Source organism: Choloepus didactylus, chromosome 3 (assembly GCF_015220235.1).
Source record: "Choloepus didactylus isolate mChoDid1 chromosome 3, mChoDid1.pri, whole genome shotgun sequence".
Classification (NCBI taxonomy): Eukaryota; Metazoa; Chordata; class Mammalia; order Pilosa; family Megalonychidae; genus Choloepus; species Choloepus didactylus.
The window spans coordinates 78,777,634-78,798,546 of NC_051309.1; the positions used below are offsets into that span (position 1 = coordinate 78,777,634).

The following is a 20,913-nucleotide window of genomic DNA, read 5'->3' on the forward strand; positions in this document are numbered from 1 at the left end:
ATCAGGTCCCCTGGCCCAGGCCTGGTAGGCCGAGGTACAAGCTCAGTCACCCGCAGAAGATCCTATTTAGAAGAGGCCAAATTGAATCAGGATGTCCTTAATCAGATATAGCTGAAGTCCATAGAATCAAAGGAAATTGGACATGGAAGTGGAAACCAGAAGTCAGAAGTCAGGAAACCAGAGGAATAGACACAAGGAAAGAGATCATCACGTAACAGAGGATAGCCAGAACACTACATACTCAGGAAGAAAGCAAGCCCTGCCAATACCTTGATGTTGGACATCTAGTGTCCAAAATGGTGAAACAATAAATTCTTGTTTACATCAACCCATTTTGTGGTATTTGTCATAGCAATTCTGGCAAACTAAGATAAACATCAATAGGATCATTTATTTCCTACTTTTAAGACAAGCCTTGAAGAAAACATCTAAATGCATTTGACAGCCTTCTTGCTCATTTCAAACATATTATGCTTCCTTTTCTCTCTTCTTCTAGACATTTATGATTAAGGGGATCATCTACATTTTGGAGTATGATTACCATAGATTTTTCCTGCAAGAACTTTTTCATTTGATTCATCATTTGATCAATCTTCATCATTCTTCATTTGATTCCTTTTCCATCCACAGCAAATGCAGAGCCCTGAAGAATACGGATTTGGGGCCACCTTGTGACGGATTTAGAAAAATCCTGGAGTCTCAAACATGGAACAGAATTTTGGTTTTCTTTCATAAATCATGCTACTTTTCAACAAATACATTTTACAAAAGGTATCTTATTATAATGGCTGATTGTTACTAAGGAAATAATGGTTAACATTATCACAATATAGTCAATTAGATATATTGACTTGTTTCTGTGTGTCAGCCACTGCAATAAATAAACCATCTACATGTATTATCTCAATTAACTCATGATCCTATAAGTAAGTGCCATCATATCCCCACTTTACAGATGAGGCATCTGAGGTTTAGAGAGAATGAATAACCTGTTCAAGTTCATGTAGGGTGAAAGTGAGAACTTAGGAAGCCTCCAAATATTCTGGTTTGAATTGTCAAAAGAAAAAGTTGTTCCATATGAAAGTCCAACAAATTACATGAAATTTTTAGGAGGTAAATCAACATATTTGCCCTTCAGTAAAATTTTAAAGCTTTCAAACTGCATCTTATTCATAAATTCTGGACTGGAGACTCTGTTTTTATAAAAACATAAAATAACAGAAAGACATGGAAAACCCTGAACAAAACTGTAAAACTGAGACTATTAAGAATAAACTCATTAGTGTAGAAATGAAGAAGGCATACATTTATGACATTCCCCACATTGCTTTGTTAAAAGATTTTTTTTCTGCATGTGAAAACAAAGAAGCACATACTATCCAATGAAAATTAATACCAAATACATTTTGATTCTATTTTTAGTGTACTGGAATCCTCCTAAAACCACATGTCCTATATCACCTCAGATAGCATGTTTAAACGTAAAATCATTACTCTCTCCCTATGGTGGCTTTTGTACTTCCTGTCTCCAATGACAGCACCATGTGGTAGAATTGGAGTTCTACTGTCCAGGTCCCCCTCTGAGGAAGGACTTGCTGTCTCAAATGCAGAGAGCCACCTCAGCAGAGGTCACGGCCTTCCTAGGGTAGCCAGCACCCTGTGACTGAGTGAGGCAGGGGTATAAAGTCCCTGCCCTTTCAGCTTGAGGTGGGACAACAATATTTGTTGCCAAGTTTGTCACTCTGGGTTGTCTAAGTCTATGTTGGGTTTGCATCACAATTTGACTCTCTCTGCCCAATCCTACTCCTTCCCCCTTCCTTTCTTAGGTTTTGATCCTTAATAAATATTTTGAATTCAAAATTTCACCTCAGAATCAGCTTCTTGACTTTTTCTTAATAGTCTTACATATACTTTCTTTTAATTTTGTAGTTATACTCTACTTTCTTGTGATATGAAATTGTAATGATGAAAAACAACATATGCAAAGTTGTAAAAACCATTGTAAATATGTTCATACTCTTTTTCATGGGATCTGTGAATGTTTACCATGTAACTCGAGGGTTTGTTTTTCTTGTTTTTTTTTTTGTTTTCCTTTTCTCTAAGCCTCAAGAAAAGTAAATAGGAATTGAAACGGTCTTTCCCGAGAAATTTTAAACAGGCAGCTAAAGGTATATTTTTATTAGAAAGAGACTAAAAAAGCAGTGTGGCAGGTACCTAACAAAGCTTTTGACTTAAAGCTTTCCTAAAGTCCTGAGAATAATATTTGGAGTTCTAGAATTAATTATATTTATATCAAAGCTCTGGGCCTTGGTTTCTATAAAATGGGGAGGGTAGGCTATTTCCATGGTTTTCCATCCTATCATGAAAGTCTAAAGACAGCTGTGAATTTTTTTGCTACTCCTTCCATTTAGAGGTGGGATCTAATTTCTCTCTTCTTGAACCTGAGCTGACTTGTTAAGCAGGATGTGTGATGTGGCATGACTTTTGTGGCTAGATCAGCCTTCCATCTTGGCCTCCAGGAGCACTCTTCTTGGGAGCCTCTGAGCAGATTGGTTACATGGGGATCTGCATGGCAGGGGCTGCAGGGAAGAATTATAAAGGGGCAGGACAAAACTTCTGAGGATGACGGATGTGCTCATTATCTTAACTATAGTGATGGTTTTATAGATGCATACATAAGCCAAAGCACATCAAACTGTATGTATTAGATATATGCAAGTTTATAAAAAAAGTGTGTGCGTGTGTTTAACTCAGAGAATTTCCCCCAAAGGCCAGAAAGCCAGGCCCAGAGGCTCCTTAGCAGAAAAAAATAAGCCTCTGAAATTTCACAGTAGAACCAGGATGTTGAAGGTACATCACTGTTCCCCAATGGACATGACACCACAGGTTTCACCTGTGACCCCTGGACTCCTGGAATCACTAGAGTGATTCCTCCTCATGCAGTATCTGAAGAGAAAAGAAATCTGTTGCCCTGCCCTCACCCACTGCCAGAATTACCTTAGCATCTCTAGATGGGTTTCACCACCAGCATTCTTCTTCATTAAGACTTCTGAAATAAGCCTAGAAGCATCTATTAAAATGAATAAAGAGGCGGGGCAAGATGGCAGACTGGTGAGCTGTATGTTTTAGTTACTCCTCCAGGAAAGTAGGTAAAAAGCCAGGAACTGCGTGGACTGGACACCACAGAGCAATCTGTCTTTGGGCATACTTCATACAACACTCATGAAAACGTGGAACTGCTGAGATCAGCGAAATCTGTAAGTTTTTGCGGCCAGGGGACCCGCGCCCCTCCCTGCCAGGCTCAGTCCCGGGGGAGGAGGGGCTGTCAGCTCCAGGAAGGAGAAGGGAGAATTGCAGTGGCTGCTCTTACCGGAAACTCATTCTACTGATTCAAACTCCAACCATAGATAGACTGAGACCAGACACCAGAGACTCTGAGAGCAGCCAGCCCAGCAGAGAGGAGACAGGCATAGAAAAAAAACAACACGAAAAACTCCAAAATAAAAGCAGAGGATTTTTGGAGTTCTGGTGAACACAGAAGGGGGAAGGGCGGAGATCAGGCCTTGAGGCGCATATGCAAATCCCGAAGCAAGGCTGATCTCTCTGCCCTGTGCACCTTTCCTTAATGGCCCTGGTTGCTTTGTCTATTAGCATTTCAATAACCCATTAGATCTCTGAGGAGGGCCGTTTTTTTTTTGTTTTTTTTTTTTAAATCCTTTTTGCTTTTTCTAAAACAATTACTCTAAGAAGCTCAATACAGAAAGCTTCAAAGAATTGAAATTTGGGCACGTCAAGTCAAGAGCAGAACTAAGAGAGCTCTGAGACAAAAGGCAATAATCCAGTGGCTGAGAAAATTCACTAAACAACACAACTTCCCAAGAAAAGGGGGGTGTCCGCTCACAGCCACCATCCTGGTGGACAGGAAACACTCCTGCCCATCGCCAGCCCCATAGCCCAGAGCTGCCCCAGACAACCCAGTGTGACGGAAGTGCTTCAAATAACAGGCACACACCACAAAACTGGGCGTGGACATTAGCCTTCCCTGCAACCTCAGCTGAATGTCCCAGAGCTGGGAAGGGGGAGCAGTGTGAATTAACAGAGCCCCATTCAGCCATCATTTGAGCAGACTGGGAGCCTCCCAACACAGCCCAGCAGCCCAGAAGTGCCCAGACGGCACTCACCTGTGACATAGCACAGTCATCCCTCAACAGAGGACCCGGGGTGCACAGCCTGGAAGAGGGGCCCACTTGCAAGTCTCAGGAGCCATACGCCAATACCAAAGACTTGTGGGTCAGTGGCAGAGACAAACTGTGGCAGGACTGAACTGAAGGATTAGACTATTGCAGTAGCTTTAAAACTCTAGGATCATCAGGGAGCTTTGATTGTTAGGGCCACCCCCCCTCCCCGACTGCCCAGAAACACGCCCCACATACAGGGCAGGCAACACCAACTACACACGCAAGCTTGGTACACCAATTGGGCCCCACAAGACTCACTCCCCCACTCACCAAAAAGGCTAAGCAGGGGAGATCTGGCTTGTGGAGAACAGGTGGCTCGTGGACGCCACCTGCTGGTCAGTTAGAGAAAGTGTACTCCACGAAGCTGTAGATCTGATAAATTAGAGATAAGGACTTCAACTGGTCTACAAACCCTAAAAGAATCCTATCAAGTTCAGCAAATGCCACGAGGCCAAAAACAACAGAAAATTATAAAGCATATGAAAAAACCAGACGATATGGATAACCCAAGCCCAAGCACCCAAATCAAAAGACCAGAAGAGACACACCTAGAGCAGCTACTCAAAGAACTAAAGATGAACAATGAGACCATAGTACGGGATATGAAGGAAATCAAGAAGACCCTAGAAGAGCATAAAGAAGACATTGCAAGACTAAATAAAAAAATGGATGATCTTATGGAAATTAAAGAAACTGTTGACCAAATTAAAAAGATTCTGGACACTCATAGTACAAGACTAGAGGAAGTTGAACAACGAATCAGTGACCTGGAAGATGACAGAATGGAAAATGAAAGCATAAAAGAAAGAATGGGGAAAAAAATTGAAAAACTCGAAATGGACCTCAGGGATATGATAGATAATATGAAACGTCCGAATATAAGACTCATTGGTGTCCCAGAAGGGGAAGAAAAGGGTAAAGGTCTAGGAAGAGTATTCAAAGAAATTGTTGGGGAAAACTTCCCAAATCTTCTAAACAACATAAATACACAAATCATAAATGCTCAGCGAACTCCAAATAGAATAAATCCAAATAAACCCACTCCGAGACATATACTGATCACACTGTCAAACATAGAAGAGAAGGAGCAAGTTCTGAAAGCAGCAAGAGAAAAGCAATTCACCACATACAAAGGAAACAGCATAAGACTAAGTAGTGACTACTCAGCAGCCACCATGGAGGCGAGAAGGCAGTGGCACGATATATTTAAAATTCTGAGTGAGAGGAATTTCCAGCCAAGAATACTTTATCCAGCAAAGCTCTCCTTCAAATTTGAGGGAGAGCTTAAATTTTTCACAGACAAAGAAATGCTGAGAGAATTTGCTAACAAGAGACCTGCCCTACTGGAGATACTAAAGGGAGCCCTACAGACAGAGAAACAAAGACAGGACAGAGAGACTTGGAGAAAGGTTCAGTACTAAAGAGATTCGGTATGGGTACAATAAAGGATATTAATAGAGAGAGGGAAAAATATGGCAAACATAATCCAAAGGATAAGATGGCCGATTCAAGAAATGCCTTCACGGTTTTAACGTTGAATGTAAATGGATTAAACTCCCCAATTAAAAGATATAGATTCGCAGAATGGATCAAAAAAAATGAACCATCAATATGTTGCATACAAGAGACTCATCTTAGACACAGGGACACAAAGAAACTGAAAGTGAAAGGATGGAAAAAAATATTTCATGCAAGCTACAGCCAAAAGAAAGCAGGTGTAGCAATATTAATCTCAGATAAAATAGACTTCAAATGCAGGGATGTTTTGAGAGACAAAGAAGGCCACTACATACTAATAAAAGGGGCAATTCAGCAAGAAGAAATAACAATCGTAAATGTCTATGCACCCAATCAAGGTGCCACAAAATACATGAGAGAAACATTGGCAAAACTAAAGGAAGCAATTGATGTTTCCACAATAATTGTGGGAGACTTCAACACATCACTCTCTCCTATAGATAGATCAACCAGACAGAAGACCAATAAGGAAACTGAAAACCTAAACAATCTGATAAATGAATTAGATTTAACAGACATCTACAGGACATTACATCCCAAATCACCAGGATACACATACTTTTCTAGTGCTCACGGAACTTTCTCCAGAATAGATCATATGCTGGGACATAAAACAAGCCTCAATAAATTTAAAAAGATTGAAATTATTCAAAGCACATTCTCTGACCACAATGGAATACTATTAGAAGTCAATAACCATCAGAGACTTAGAAAATTCACAAATACCTGGAGGTTAAACAACACACTCCTAAACAATCAGTGGGTTAAAGAAGAAATAGCAAGAGAAATTGCTAAATATATAGAGACGAATGAAAATGAGAACACAACATACCAAAACCTATGGGATGCAGCAAAAGCAGTGCTAAGGGGGAAATTTATAGCACTAAACGCATATATTAAAAAGGAAGAAAGAGCCAAAATCAAAGAACTAATGGATCAACTGAAGAAGCTAGAAAATGAACAGCAAACCAATCCTAAACCAAGTACAAGAAAAGAAATAACAAGGATTAAAGCAGAAATAAATGACATAGAGAACAAAAAAACAATAGAAAGGATAAATATCACCAAAAGTTGGTTCTTTGAGAAGATCAACAAGATTGACAAGCCCCTAGCTAGACTGACAAAATCAAAAAGAGAGAAGACCCATATAAACAAAATAATGAATGAAAAAGGTGACATAACTGCAGATCCTGAAGAAATTAAAAAAATTATAAGAGGATATTATGAACAACTGTATGGCAACAAACTGGATAATGTAGAAGAAATGGACAATTTCCTGGAAACATATGAACAACCTAGACTGACCAGAGAAGACATAGAAGACCTCAACCAACCCATCACAAGCAAAGAGATCCAATCAGTCATCAAAAATCTTCCCACAAATAAATGCCCAGGGCCAGATGGCTTCACAGGGGAATTCTACCAAACTTTCCAGAAAGAACTGACACCAATCTTACTCAAACTCTTTCAAAACATTGAAAAAAATGGAACACTACCTAACTCATTTTATGAAGCTAACATCAATCTAATACCAAAACCAGGCAAAGATGCTACAAAAAAGGAAAACTACCGGCCAATCTCCCTAATGAATATAGATGCAAAAATCCTCAACAAATACTTGCAAATCGAATCCAAAGACACATTAAAAAAATCATACACCATGACCAAGTGGGGTTCATTCCAGGCATGCAAGGATGGTTCAACATAAGAAAAACAATCAATGTATTACAACACATTAAAAACTCGAAAGGGAAAAATCAATTGATCATCTCAATAGATGCTGAAAAAGCATTTGACAAAATCCAACATCGGTTTTTGATAAAAACACTTCAAAAGGTAGGAATTGAAGGAAACTTCCTCAACATGATAAAGAGCATATATGAAAAACCCACAGCCAGCATAGTACTCAATGGTGAGAGACTGAAAGCCTTCCCTCTAAGATCAGGAACAAGACAAGGATGCCCGCTGTCACCACTGTTATTCAACATTGTGCTGGAAGTGCTAGCCAGGGCAATCCGGCAAGACAAAGAAATAAAAGGCATCCAAATTGGAAAAGAAGAAGTAAAACTGTCATTGTTTGCAGATGATATGATCTTATATCTAGAAAACCCTGAGAAATCAACGATACACCTACTAGAGCTAATAAACAAATTTAGCAAAGTAGCGGGATACAAGATTAATGCACATAAGTCAGTAATGTTTCTATATGCTAGAAATGAACAAACTGAAGAGACACTCAAGAAAAAGATACCATTTTCAATAGCAACTAAAAAAATCAAGTACCTAGGAATAAACTTAACCAAAGATGTAAAAGACCTATACAAAGAAAACTACATAACTCTACTAAAAGAAATAGAAGGGGACCTTAAAAGATGGAAAAATATTCCATGTTCATGGATAGGAAGGCTAAATGTCATTAAGATGTCAATTCTACCCAAACTCATCTACAGATTCAATGCAATCCCAATCAAAATTCCAACAACCTACTTTGCAGACTTGGAAAAGCTAGTTATCAAATTTATTTGGAAAGGGAAGATGCCTCGAATTGCTAAAGACACTCTAAAAAGAAAAACGAAGTGGGAGGACTTACACTCCCTGACTTTGAAGCTTATTATAAAGCCACAGTTGCCAAAACAGCATGGTACTGGCACAAAGATAGACATATAGATCAATGGAATCGAATTGAGAATTCAGAGATAGACCCTCAGATCTATGGCCGACTGATCTTTGATAAGGCCCCCAAAGTCACCGAACTGAGCCATAATGGTCTTTTCAACAAATGGGGCTGGGAGAGTTGGATATCCATATCCAAAAGAATGAAAGAGGACCCCTACCTCACCCCCTACACAAAAATTAACTCAAAATGGACCAAAGATCTCAATATAAAAGAAAGTACCATAAAACTCCTAGAAGATAATGTAGGAAAACATCTTCAAGACCTTGTATTAGGAGGCCACTTCCTAGACTTTACACCCAAAGCACAAGCAACAAAAGAGAAAATAGATAAATGGGAACTCCTCAAGCTTAGAAGTTTCTGCACCTCAAAGGAATTTCTCAAAAAGGTAAAGAGGCAGCCAACTCAATGGGAAAAAATTTTTGGAAACCATGTATCTGACAAAAGACTGATATCTTGCATATACAAAGAAATCCTACAACTCAATGACAATAGTACAGACAGCCCAATTATAAAATGGGCAAAAGATATGAAAAGACAGTTCTCTGAAGAGGAAATACAAATGGCCAAGAAACACATGAAAAAATGTTCAGCTTCACTAGCTATTAGAGAGATGCAAATTAAGACCACAATGAGATACCATCTAACACCGGTTAGAATGGCTGCCATTAAACAAACAGGAAACTACAAATGCTGGAGGGGATGTGGAGAAATTGGAACTCTTATTCATTGTTGGTGGGACTGTATAATGGTTCAGCCACTCTGGAAGTCAGTCTGGCAGTTCCTTAGAAAACTAGATATAGAGCTACCATTCGATCCAGCGATTGCAGTTCTCGGTATATACCCGGAAGATCGGAAAGCAGTGACACGAACAGATATCTGCACGCCAATGTTCATAGCAGCATTATTCACAATTGCCAAGAGATGGAAACAACCCAAATGTCCTTCAACAGATGAGTGGATAAATAAAATGTGGTATATACACACGATGGAATACTACGCGGCAGTAAGAAGGAACGATCTGGTGAAACATATGACAACATGGATGAACCTTGAAGACATAATGCTGAGCGAAATAAGCCAGGCACAAAAAGAGAAATATTATATGCTACCACTAATGTGAACTTTGAAAAATGTAAAACAAATGGTTTATAATGTAGAATGTAGGGGAACTAGCAGTAGAGAGCAATTAAGGAAGGGGGAACAATAATCCAAGAAGAACAGATAAGCTATTTAACGTTCTGGGGATGCCCAGAAATGACTATGGTCTGTTAATTTCTGATGGATGTAGTAGGAACAAGTTCACTGAAATGTTGCTATATTATGTAACTTTCTTGGGGTAAAGTAGGAACATGTTGGAAGTTAAGCAGTTATCTTAGGTTAGTTGTCTTTTTCTTACTCCCTTGCTATGGTCTCTTTGAAATGTTCTTTTATTGTATGTTTGTTTTCTTTTTAACTTTTTTTTTCATACAGTTGATTTGAAAAAAGAAGGGAAAGTTAAAAAAAAAAAAAAAAAAGAAAAAGACAAACAAGGAAAAAAAAAAAAAAAAAGATGTAGTGCCCCCTTGAGGAGCCTGTGGAGAATGCAGGGGTATTCGCCTACCCCACCTCCATGGTTGCTAACATGACCACAGACATAGGGGACTGGTGGTTTGATGGGTTGAGCCCTCTACCATAAGTTTTACCCTTGGGAAGACGGTTGCTGCAAAGGAGAGGCTAGGCCTCCCTGTATTTGTGCCTAAGAGTCTCCTCCTGAATGCCTCTTTGTTGCTCAGATGTGGCCCTCTCTCTCTGGCTAAGCCAACTTGAAAGGTGAAATCACTGCCCTCCCCCCTACGTGGGATCAGACACCCAGGGAAGTGAATCTCCCTGGCAACGTGGAATATGACTCCCGGGGAGGAATGTAGACCCGGCATCGTGGGATGGAGAGCATCTTCTTGACCAAAAGGGGGATGTGAAAGGAAATGAAATAAGCTTCAGTGGCAGAGAGATTCCAAAACGAGCCGAGAGATCACTCTGGTGGGCACTCTTACGCACACTTTAGACAACCTTTTTTAGGTTCTAAAGAATTGGGGTAGCTGGTGGTGGATACCTGAAACTATTAAACTACAACCCAGAACCCATGAATCTCGAAGACAGTTGTATAAAAATGTAGCTTATGAGGGGTGACAGTGGGATTGGGAATGCCATAAGGACCAAACTCCACTTTGTCTAGTTTATGGATGGATGTGTAGAAAAGTAGGGGAAGCAAACAAACAGACAAAGGTACCTAGTGTTCTTTTTTACTTCAATTGCTCTTTTTCACTCTAATTATTATTCTTGTTATTTTTGTGTGTGTGCTAATGAAGGTGTCAGGGATTGATTTAGGTGATGAATGTACAACTATGTAATGGTACTGTAAACAATCGAAAGTACAATTTGTTTTGTATGACTGCGTGGTATGTGAATATATCTCAATAAAATGATGATTAAAAAAAAAAAAAAAAAAGTAAACCTAGGTTGCTAACATGACCACAAACATAGGGGACTGGTGGTTTCATGGGTTGAGCCCTCTACCACAGGATTTACCCTTGGGAAGACTGTTGCTGCAAAGGAGAGGCTAGGCCTTCCTATAATTGTGCCTAAGAGCCTCCTCCTGAATGCCTCTTTGTTGCTCAGATGTGGCCCTCTCTCTCTAGCTAAGCCAACTTGAAAGGTGAAATCACTGCCCTCCCCGCTACATGGGATCTGACACCCAGGGGAGTGAATCTCCCTGGCAATGTGGAATATGACCCCCGGGGAGGAATGTAGACCCGGCATCGTGGGATGAAGAACATCTTCTTGACCAAAAGGGGGATGTGAAAGGAAATGAAATAAGCTTCAGTGGCAGAGAGATTCCAAAAGGAGCTGAGAGGTCACTCTGGTGGGCACTCTTATGCACAATTTAGACAACCCTTTTTAGGTTCTAAAGAATTGGGGTAGCTGGTGGTAGACATCTGAAACTATCAAACTACAACCCAGAACCCATGAATCTCGAAGACAATTGTATAAAAATGTAGCTTATGAGGGGTGACAATGGGATTGGGAAAGCCATAAGGACCACACTCCCCTTTGTCTAGTTTATGGACGGATGAGTAGAAAAATAGGGGAAGGAAACAAACAAACAAACAGACAAAGGTACCCAGTGTTCTTTTTTACTTCAATTGCTCTTTTTCACTCTAATTATTATTCTTGTTATTTTTGTGTGTGTGCTAATGAAGGTGTCAGGGATTGATTTAGGTGATGAATGTACAACTATGTAATGGTACTGTGAACAATCGAATGTATGATTTGTTTTGTATGACTGCGTGGTATGTGAATATATCTCAATAAAATGAAGATTTAAAAAAAAAATAAATTGAATTAATGAAAAAAAAAAATGAATAAAAATCTAATTGAGCATGCAACAGTGGTTTCCTCCTTATTTTCAATAGCTCTTGGTACCTGCTAATATCATCTCACAAAACTAACCATGAAACATGGAGCTGAAACAAGCATTTTCCACTTCATGAATCAGCTCATAAACTCTGGGTGTCTAAATGAGATTCCTATTATCCCTGAACCTTTCTTCTTTTCTAGAGAAAAGAAAGTCATATTTAATCAAAACCAAGTCACATTTACAGAGTTGTGTCAAAATAGGGCAAGCCTGTCTAGATGGACACATTTCCTATCAGAATGCTTGTGCTTACCCAGGATCCAAGAAAGAAATCATATTCAACCAAGCCGTAGCTTTTTTTTTCACTTTGTTCATGTTGTTGATGATGATGATTCAGAATTTAAAATTTTAAATATATTAAAATTCATTAATGTTTTCCTACAAAACTTGTGCTTTGTATGTTTTGCTTCAGGCTACTTTCTACCTCAAAGTCATACAGATATTCTCCTATGTTATCTATTAAACAATTTTTTTTTTTACTGTTTCACTTTTCACATTTAATTCCTTAATCCATTTGAAATTATTTTGTACATAATGTGAACAGTATCAAGTAGACCTCTGGTGTTATCTTTTTTCCACATTGTGTTAACACTACTTTTTTTTAATTTGTTTTTTTTTTTCATAGTTTAATTTTCCCTGCTGATTCATAATGCCATATCTATATAGGTGAACTTATTTCTAGGATTTCTCTTTCTGTTCTGTTGGTCTTTTTGTCTATCCTTGGCCTGGTCATACAATGTTTTATCATGATATATATATCAAATTTAGCATGTGGTGAGGCAAATGCCTTCTTCATGAAGGTCTTCGCGATTATCAGCGTTTTTGTTTTTCCATATTCGTTTTAGCATAGCTCACATAGTTCCCTTAAAAAGGAAAAACTTTGGACTTACATTGATACAAAATAGCATTTAAATGTTTTTTTTTAAAAAATCATACTTTCTAACTGTTCACTGCTGATAGATATAAATGCTAGCAATTTTGTATATTGATTTATAAACTCTTCCTGGACTCTGTTTTTACTCCTGTGTTTATCTGATGATACTCTGGGATTTTTCAGTGTAGACAAATATAGTGCCTATAAATTGTGTTGTTTATTTCTTCTTTTCCAATAATTATACTTTAAAAAATTTTCTTTGGTGTCTTATTGCACCAAAGCAATGGGACATATTCCTGTTTTCCTGACTTTTGAAAAAATGCTTCTAATAGTTGGCCATTCAAAGGGTAAAGGTCAAAACTGACTGTGTTTTAAAACTTCAACTTCCATGTGAGACCAAGGGAAGAGATGTCTACTTGGTGCAGGATCTATATTTTCTAAACAGTATAACTCTACAGTCAGTTTGTTCAAACACCACAATTACATGGAATTTTGAATAGGAAGTGAGATATGGTAGGTTAGTATAGGTTAGAGTGAAATAGTGACACATCCCAAAGTAATTTGGGCAGAGAATAAAAAATATATTTACAGCCCCCACCCCCACCCCCTGCCCGAGGAGCTGGGGGAAGGTGCAGAAGTGTTGGACCTCCTCACCTGGACTGGTGTTGATGTTGTCACAAACATTGGGACTGGCGGTTTGCTGTACTGAGCCCTCTATCGTGGGACTTGCCCTTATGAAGCTCATTACTGCAAAGGAGAGGCTGAACTTGCATATAACTGTGCCTAAGAGTCTCCCCCGAGTACCTCTTTGTTGCTCAGATGTGGCCCTCTCTCTCTCTCTCTGTAACTGAGCCAGCTCCGCAGGTGAACTCACTGCCCTCCCCCTTACGTGGGACCCGACTCCCAGGGGTGTAAATCTCCCTGACAACACAGGATATGACTCCAGGGGATGAATCTGGACCTGGCATTGTGGGTTTGAGAATATCTTCTTGACTAAAAGGGGGATGCGTAATGAAATGAAATAAAGTTTCAGTGGCTGAGAGATTTCAAATGGAGTTGAGAGGTCACTCTGGTGGACATTCTTATGCACTATATAGATAACACCTCTTAGGTTTTAATGTATTGGAATAGCTAGAAGTAAATACCTGACACTACCAAGCTCCAACCCAGTAGTCTGGACTCCTGAAGACAATTGTATAACAATGTAGATTACAAGGGGTGACAGTGTGATTGTGAAAAGCTTATGGATCACACTCCCTTTATCTAGTGTATGGATGGATGAGTAGAAAAATGGGGACAAAAAACTAAATGACAAATAGGGTGGGATGGAGGGGATGGTTTGGGTGTTCTTTTTTTACTTTTAGTTTTTATTCTTATTCTGATTCTTTCTGATGTAAGGAAAATGTTCAGAAATAGATTGTGGTGATGAATGCATAACTATATGATCGTACTGTGAACAGTTAATTGTATACCATGGATGACTGTATGGTTTGTGAAAATATTTCAAAACTGAATTAAAAAAAAAAAATAGTTGGCCATTAAGTATGACCACAGATTTAAAGTAAATACTCATTTACATAATAAGAAAATTCCCTTTATTTCTACTTTGCTAAGAGGTGTTCTCAGGAATAAGCATTGAATTTTATCTATCTATCTATCTATCTATCTATCTATCTATCTATTTACTTATTTATTGGCTTAAACAACAAGCATTCATTGTCTCACAGTACTGAAGGCTGGAAGTCCAAAACTCAAGATGTCAGCAAGGCCATGCTTTCTCCTGGGGTTGGCAGTGTTCTGGTGACGGCTATCCATCATGTGGCGCTCTCTCTCCTCTCTGGCTTTTTCTGACTGCACCCAAATTTCCTCTCTTTAGAAAACCTCCATTTATGCAGATTAAAGCCCACCTTGATTCAATTTGGCCTCATCTAAAAAGGCCTCATCTAAAAAGCTTTTCAAAAAATAGTTTGGACTATTCTTCAAAGAATAGTTTGGACTATTCACAAATTAGCCCACACTTTAACTAACAATATCTTCAAACGGGTTCACACCCATGGGAACACGGATTAGGATTTGAACATGTTCTTTGTGGAGTACATGATTCAATCTCCAACAACTACCAAGCCTAAGGGCAGGGAAACTATCAAAATGCCCCCCAAAGATTTATGGTCTTGAATGATTTTCAGTTCTTACCCCATTTGTTCTTGCTCTTAATAAGCACTGCATTTCTATGGAATAAACATGATTTGGTCCTACATAGTGTGGGGAGGTGAAGAGGCAGTGCATTCATGGAATGGCCTTGGCCATAGAGAAAAAGTAAATTTTTGGAAAAAAAAATCAAGCCCAAGAAACTTTAAGCTAGTTAAGTGGTTTTCATATGAAGAAAACAAAGTAAGTTCTCCAAAATATCCTGAGACTGATATGCATATAATTAGCCCTAAAAGTCCTGGAAACAATACCTTACTCAAACCCTCTCCTTGAAGCATCCTAAAGGCACTTTAAAGACCCTTCAGTAACAGCCCTTAGGATGAAGAATGCTACAGTGGTTGCGGGGTATACAGTTAAGCTAACTTTATCAAATGCTTTTATAATAATACCTGCTGAGATAATCATTTGGATTTTCACCTTTAGTTGGTTTATGTGATGAGTTACGTTAATCTGTTCTCTAACTGTGAACCATTTTTGCAATCCTGGGATAATCTTAACTAGGACATGATGTATTTTTATTATTATTTTAATTCATTCTTGATTAATTTTATTAATAGTCTATTTTGGATTATTGCATTTTTCTTCATCAGGAAAAATGGCCTCTAAAATTGTACCATCTCTGTATAGTTTTGTTGTAAAGATTACAGCAGTTTCATGAAGTGAGTAAGAGAGCAAACTTTCTCTTCCTATTCTTTAGAATAGGGATTTTAAGATCGGAATTATCTGTCCTCTGAAAGCTTGGTCGATACACCTGAAAATCCCAGTGGGATTTTGCACATACGGGTTGCTGGCTGTGGTAGATCGAATTACGTACCCCAACAAACACATGTTCTTAATCTTAATCTGCATTATAAATAGGATCTCTTAAAGATGACATTTTTAGATAAGGTACAACTAAGTGAAGGAGAAACTAGAAAGGAAAAGATACTGCCCTGTGACAGGTAGGGATTCAAGTCAAAGAAGCCCAAGGATTCCTGGCAGCCATCAACAGAATGGCTACAGAGTGGCCTTTCCAATGCCTTAATTTTGGACTCTTTCTAGTCTCAAAACAATAAGCCAATAAATTCCCACTGTTTAAACAAACCCATTATGTGGTATTTGTGACAGCACCTCTGACAAACTAAGACAGTGATAGATGTTAAACTATTGATTACATTTAAATTTTTTATTCCTTCTTGAATCATTTTTGGTTGGTGTGGTGGCTTAGAATTATGTACCCCAGAAATACATGTTCTTCATCTGAATCCATTCCTGCAGGTGCGAACCCATTATAAATAGATCTTTTGATAAAGTTACTTCAGTTAAGGTGTGACCCAACTGAATCAGGTTGGGCATTAATCTGGATTACTGGAGACATTTATAAGCAGAGTAAAGTCAGACAGAGAGAAGCCACGGGGAGAAGCAAGAAGCCAGAAGTCAACAGAATCCAAAAGAGAAAGGAGAATACAACTCAATGTGCTTTGCCATGTGACAGAAAAGTCAAGAACCAAGCATCAGGAGAAAGCATCGCGTTACTGACTTCAACTTGGGATTTCTTCTAGCCTCCAAACTATGAGCCAATAGATTCCTATTGTTTAAACCAACCCATTTGTTTTAACAACCAGGAAACTAAAACAGTTGGTTATATATTTTTGTAAGATATAATCTATTCTGTTTTCAAATAAATTGACATCTTACTGTTTGTAGCATTCCTTGTGATTTAAAAAAAAATGCATAGCTACATCCCCACTTTCATTCCTAATAGTGCTTTTCTGTGCCTTCCTTTTCTTTGATTAATTTTGCCATAGCTATTTTTCTTCAAAACCCAGAGTTGTATTTTTTTCATCCTACTTACTGTTCAATTGTCTTCTAAACAGGTTTTTGTCTTTTTACTCTTAGTTTGCAAGAAAATCTTGTATATATCTAGTCATACATCTTTTTTAGAAATTGAAAATGTCATTTCCCTAATCTTTCAATGTTGCCCTTCATTGACTACAAATACTTGATTTTGATTTCAAATTAGTTTTTTGCAAATAGTTAATGCTTTTGTGGATTTATTTAAGATGTATCTTTAGCCCCAGTGCACATCAAATTTTTAGTTTTAACATTCATAGATCTTAATCCAACTACAGTCCAAATTTATAAATAATATTGTGCATAGATTTTTCTCCATAGAATGATCCAGTTTTTTCCTGTATTCCCCATTCTATTTTATTAGTCTACTGTTCTGTTTTTGTGCAAGACAATTCTTTTTTTGGCATTATGGTTTTAATGCCAGTTAAGTCATGCTCACTCCATCCCCCTTCGCTTCTACTCCTTCAAAGTTGACTTGGCTAATGAAAGATTTTTAATCTTTCCTATAAAATTTAGTATATGCTTGTTGGAACTTTGGAATTGCATAGAATTAATAAATGTAATTGGTTAGATACCTATGGATGTACTTGCTGAGTCTTAAGTTATGATCATGTTTAATATATACTTCTAAACAATTTTTCAATATGGTTTGATCAATTTATACCTTCAATATCAATTTGTAATATTTTCTGCTTTTTAGATTCAGCCATTTTTGATAGCATGTAGAGAGGTTATTACTTTGTGGGCTTAATTTGAACTTCCTGTTTACTAATGAAGATTGAGCATCTTTTCATACACTTTTGATATTTGGGTATACTCTTCTGTGAAGTGCTGTTAGATTTTTCACCTATTTTTTAAATGGGTTGTCTTTTTCTTATTGACTTACAGGAGTTCTTTATATATCCTGGATACAAGTCCTTTGTTGAGTGTATGTATTGCAAATATCTTCTCTCTCAAATAATGACTTGCTTTTCCACTCTCTTGATGGTATCTTTTGTTGAACATGTATCATTAACCTAAATGCAGTCCAAAATAGCAATCTTATTTTATGGTTAGTACTTTTTGTGTTATATACAAAAATTGATGCTTAATGTTAAAATTTTAAATTGCTTTTTCTAACAAGTTGTTGCTATTTTAAAGAAATGCAATTAATTTTTGTATTTCATTTCATAGTAACAAATTTGTTTTTCTCTTTTATTTAATTTAGTAGTTTATATATTCTTTTTGGATTTTCTATATGGGCAGTCATACTATCTTTAAATAATGAGGTTCTGTTTCTTGCTTTCCAATCTTTATGTTTGTTTTGTTCTTTTTCAAATACTCCTGCTGTACAAGCTGGCTAGGATTTCTATTGTTGAACAGAAGTGTTCATACTGGAAACCCTTGACTTATGCCAGTCTTAAAAGCAAAGCTTTAAACAATGAGTGCCAAGTAGGATGTTTGCTAAAGTTTTTCGGAAGATATCTTTTTCCATTGTAAGTAATTCTTTCCATTTCTAGCTTTGTACGAGTGTTTTCTTTTCTCTTATTATGAATGGATGTCAAGTTTTACCTCAAACATCTTAATATCTATTTATATGATCATAAGGTATTTTTCTTTAGCATTAAAATGTGGTGAATTACATTGGTTGATTTTCAAATATTAAATCAATCTTCCATTGCTGGTAGTATTTTTTAAACTACTAGTTTTCAATTTGCTAATACTGTATTTTTTAAAGGATTTTTGCATTTATGATCATATTTGAGATTCACCTGGGAATTTCTTTTCTGGTATAGTACTTGACAAGTTTCGATATCAAAGGTATACTAACTTTATGTAATAAGTTGGAGAGAGCCCTCTCTTTTTAATACTCTGAAATGAGTTGTATAAATTTGGATTTTTTTTTTTCCTTGAATGATTGTTATACCTTCCTGTTAAAAATGGCTGATTGTTTGGCAGGTGAACTCGCTGCCCTCCCCCATGAGGGACATGACTACCAGGGATGTAAATCTCCCTGGAAACGTGGGACATGACTCCCAGGGATGAGCCTGGACATGGCATCATGGGATTGAGAAAGCCTTCTTTACCAAAAGGGAGAAGAGAATTGAAACAAAATAAAGTTTCATTGGCTGAGAGATTTTAAATGGAGTCAAGATGTCATTCTGGAGGTATTGTTTTGAATTTTATAAATATCCCTTTTTAGTTTTTAGTGTATTAGAATAGCTAGAAGGAAATACCTGAAACTGTTGAACTGCAATCCAGTAGCCTTGATTCCTGAAGACAACTGTATAGCTACATAGCTTATACAGTGTGACTGTGTGATTGTGAAAACCTTGTGGCTCACACTCCCTTTATCCAGTGTATGGACAGATGAGTAGAAAAATAGTGACAAAAAGTACATGAATAAAAGGGGGGATGGAGGGGATGCGATGTTTTAGGTGTTCTTTTTTACTTCTATTTTTATTTTTATTCTTATTTTTATTTATTTTTGGAATAATGAAAATGTTCAAAAATTGATTGTGGTGATGAATGCACAACTATATGATGATACTGTGAACAATTAATTGTACACTTTGGATGACTGTATGGTGTATGAATATATCTCAATAAAATTGCATTAAAAATGGCTGGTTGTGTCTATTTCTTGGCAGGAAAAATGTTAAATATAAACTCAACTTTTTAAATAGTTATAATCTATTTGGATTTAATATTTCTTCTTTAGTTTGTTATATGTTTTTATGAATTTGTCCATTTAATCTAAGTTTTCACATTAATCAACATAAAGTTGTTCATACTATCTTCTTGTCAACTTCTAAATATCTGCATTCTTTATCAATCATACCAAAGGCTGTCTGTTCAAACAACCAGCTCTTGGTTTTGTAGATCCTCTCTATTGCATGTCTGTTTCCAATTTCATAAAGTTCTGTTTTTAATCTGTTAATTACTTCTTTTTGCCTTGTTTGGTTTAATTCAATTTTTAAAACTTATTTTCTATTATATCATTTTAAGGCAATAAATTTTCTACATGTGCTAGATCCCACATCTTTGATATTCAATATAATTATCATTTGATTCTAAGTATTTTTAATGCTTTGATTTCTTGTGTTTTTTTTTGAGTTATTTAAAAGTGATTTTGTTAATCTTCAAACATATGTTTTTCCCCCTACTATTTGTGAACTTTTTTTTAAGTTACAATTTTTTGCTTAGTTGGGCATATTATATCAAACCATTGACTTTTTTTTTTGAGACTTGCCTTGTACCTTAATATTTGTTCAAGTTTCATAAATATTCCACTTCTGCTTTAAAAGAATGTGTATTCTATAGTTTTTAGGAATAGAATATTATATATAGTCACTGAATGAAATGTATTAACTGAGGCATTCAAATATCTATTTCTCAAATATTTTCTTTTCTGCTTGAACTATTGATTATTGAGTGGTACGTTAAAATGTCCCATTCTGATGGAATATTCTCATATTTCTCAAACATCTTTATGACAATTTATGTATTGTATATTTTGAGGCCACTGGGTGCAAATAAATTTAAATTTTAATATATTATTGATTCACTGAAACTTTTATTACTATGTATATACCCTCTTTAACTCTAGCAAGTTTTTTGGCATTTAGGTTTATTTTGTTTGATAGTAATATTCTTCCTTTGGTTTGTCTTTGCATGGTATACTTTTTCCATGCTGTTTACTTTTACCTTTCGATAGCTATATATTTTAGACATGTCCTTTTTAATGATTATATGTGACAATTTTTGCTTTTTAATAAGTATGTTTCATCTGTTTACATTTATTGTAATTGCTGACATATTTGGATTTATTTCTACCATTTTATATTATGTTTTCTATGTACCACATCTTCTGCCTTCTTTTGATTTAATTAATTAATTAAATTATTAATTAATTTTCTCATTTCAATATTCACTGTGATAGTTTGGAAGTTAAATGTTCTTTTTTTTAGAAATTTTAATATCTTTATTTATCATCCCAGCAACAAACCATGGATCTTAAAATATTTTGGTTTCAATTTAACCATCTGTCAACTCAGATTACAGAGTTTAGAAGATCCAAAAGGAAAAGAACAGGAAAAAAGAACCAGAAAAAAAGATAATTAATTTCAGAACT

The 20,913-nt window shown here is 36.7% G+C and overlaps 1 long non-coding RNA gene across 1 annotated transcript in view; it reads right to left on the reverse strand.

Annotated features, from left to right (window-relative positions):
- Positions 1 to 618: 618 nt before the first annotated feature.
- LOC119529516 overlaps positions 619 to 20,913 on the reverse strand; it is a 72,464-nt gene continuing 52,169 nt past the window's right edge. The window contains exons 3-4 of the long non-coding RNA XR_005215882.1: positions 2,998 to 3,070; positions 619 to 643 (exon numbers count right to left, since the gene is read on the reverse strand). This is a non-coding gene — a long non-coding RNA (uncharacterized LOC119529516). The remainder of the gene's footprint in view (positions 644 to 2,997; positions 3,071 to 20,913) is intronic.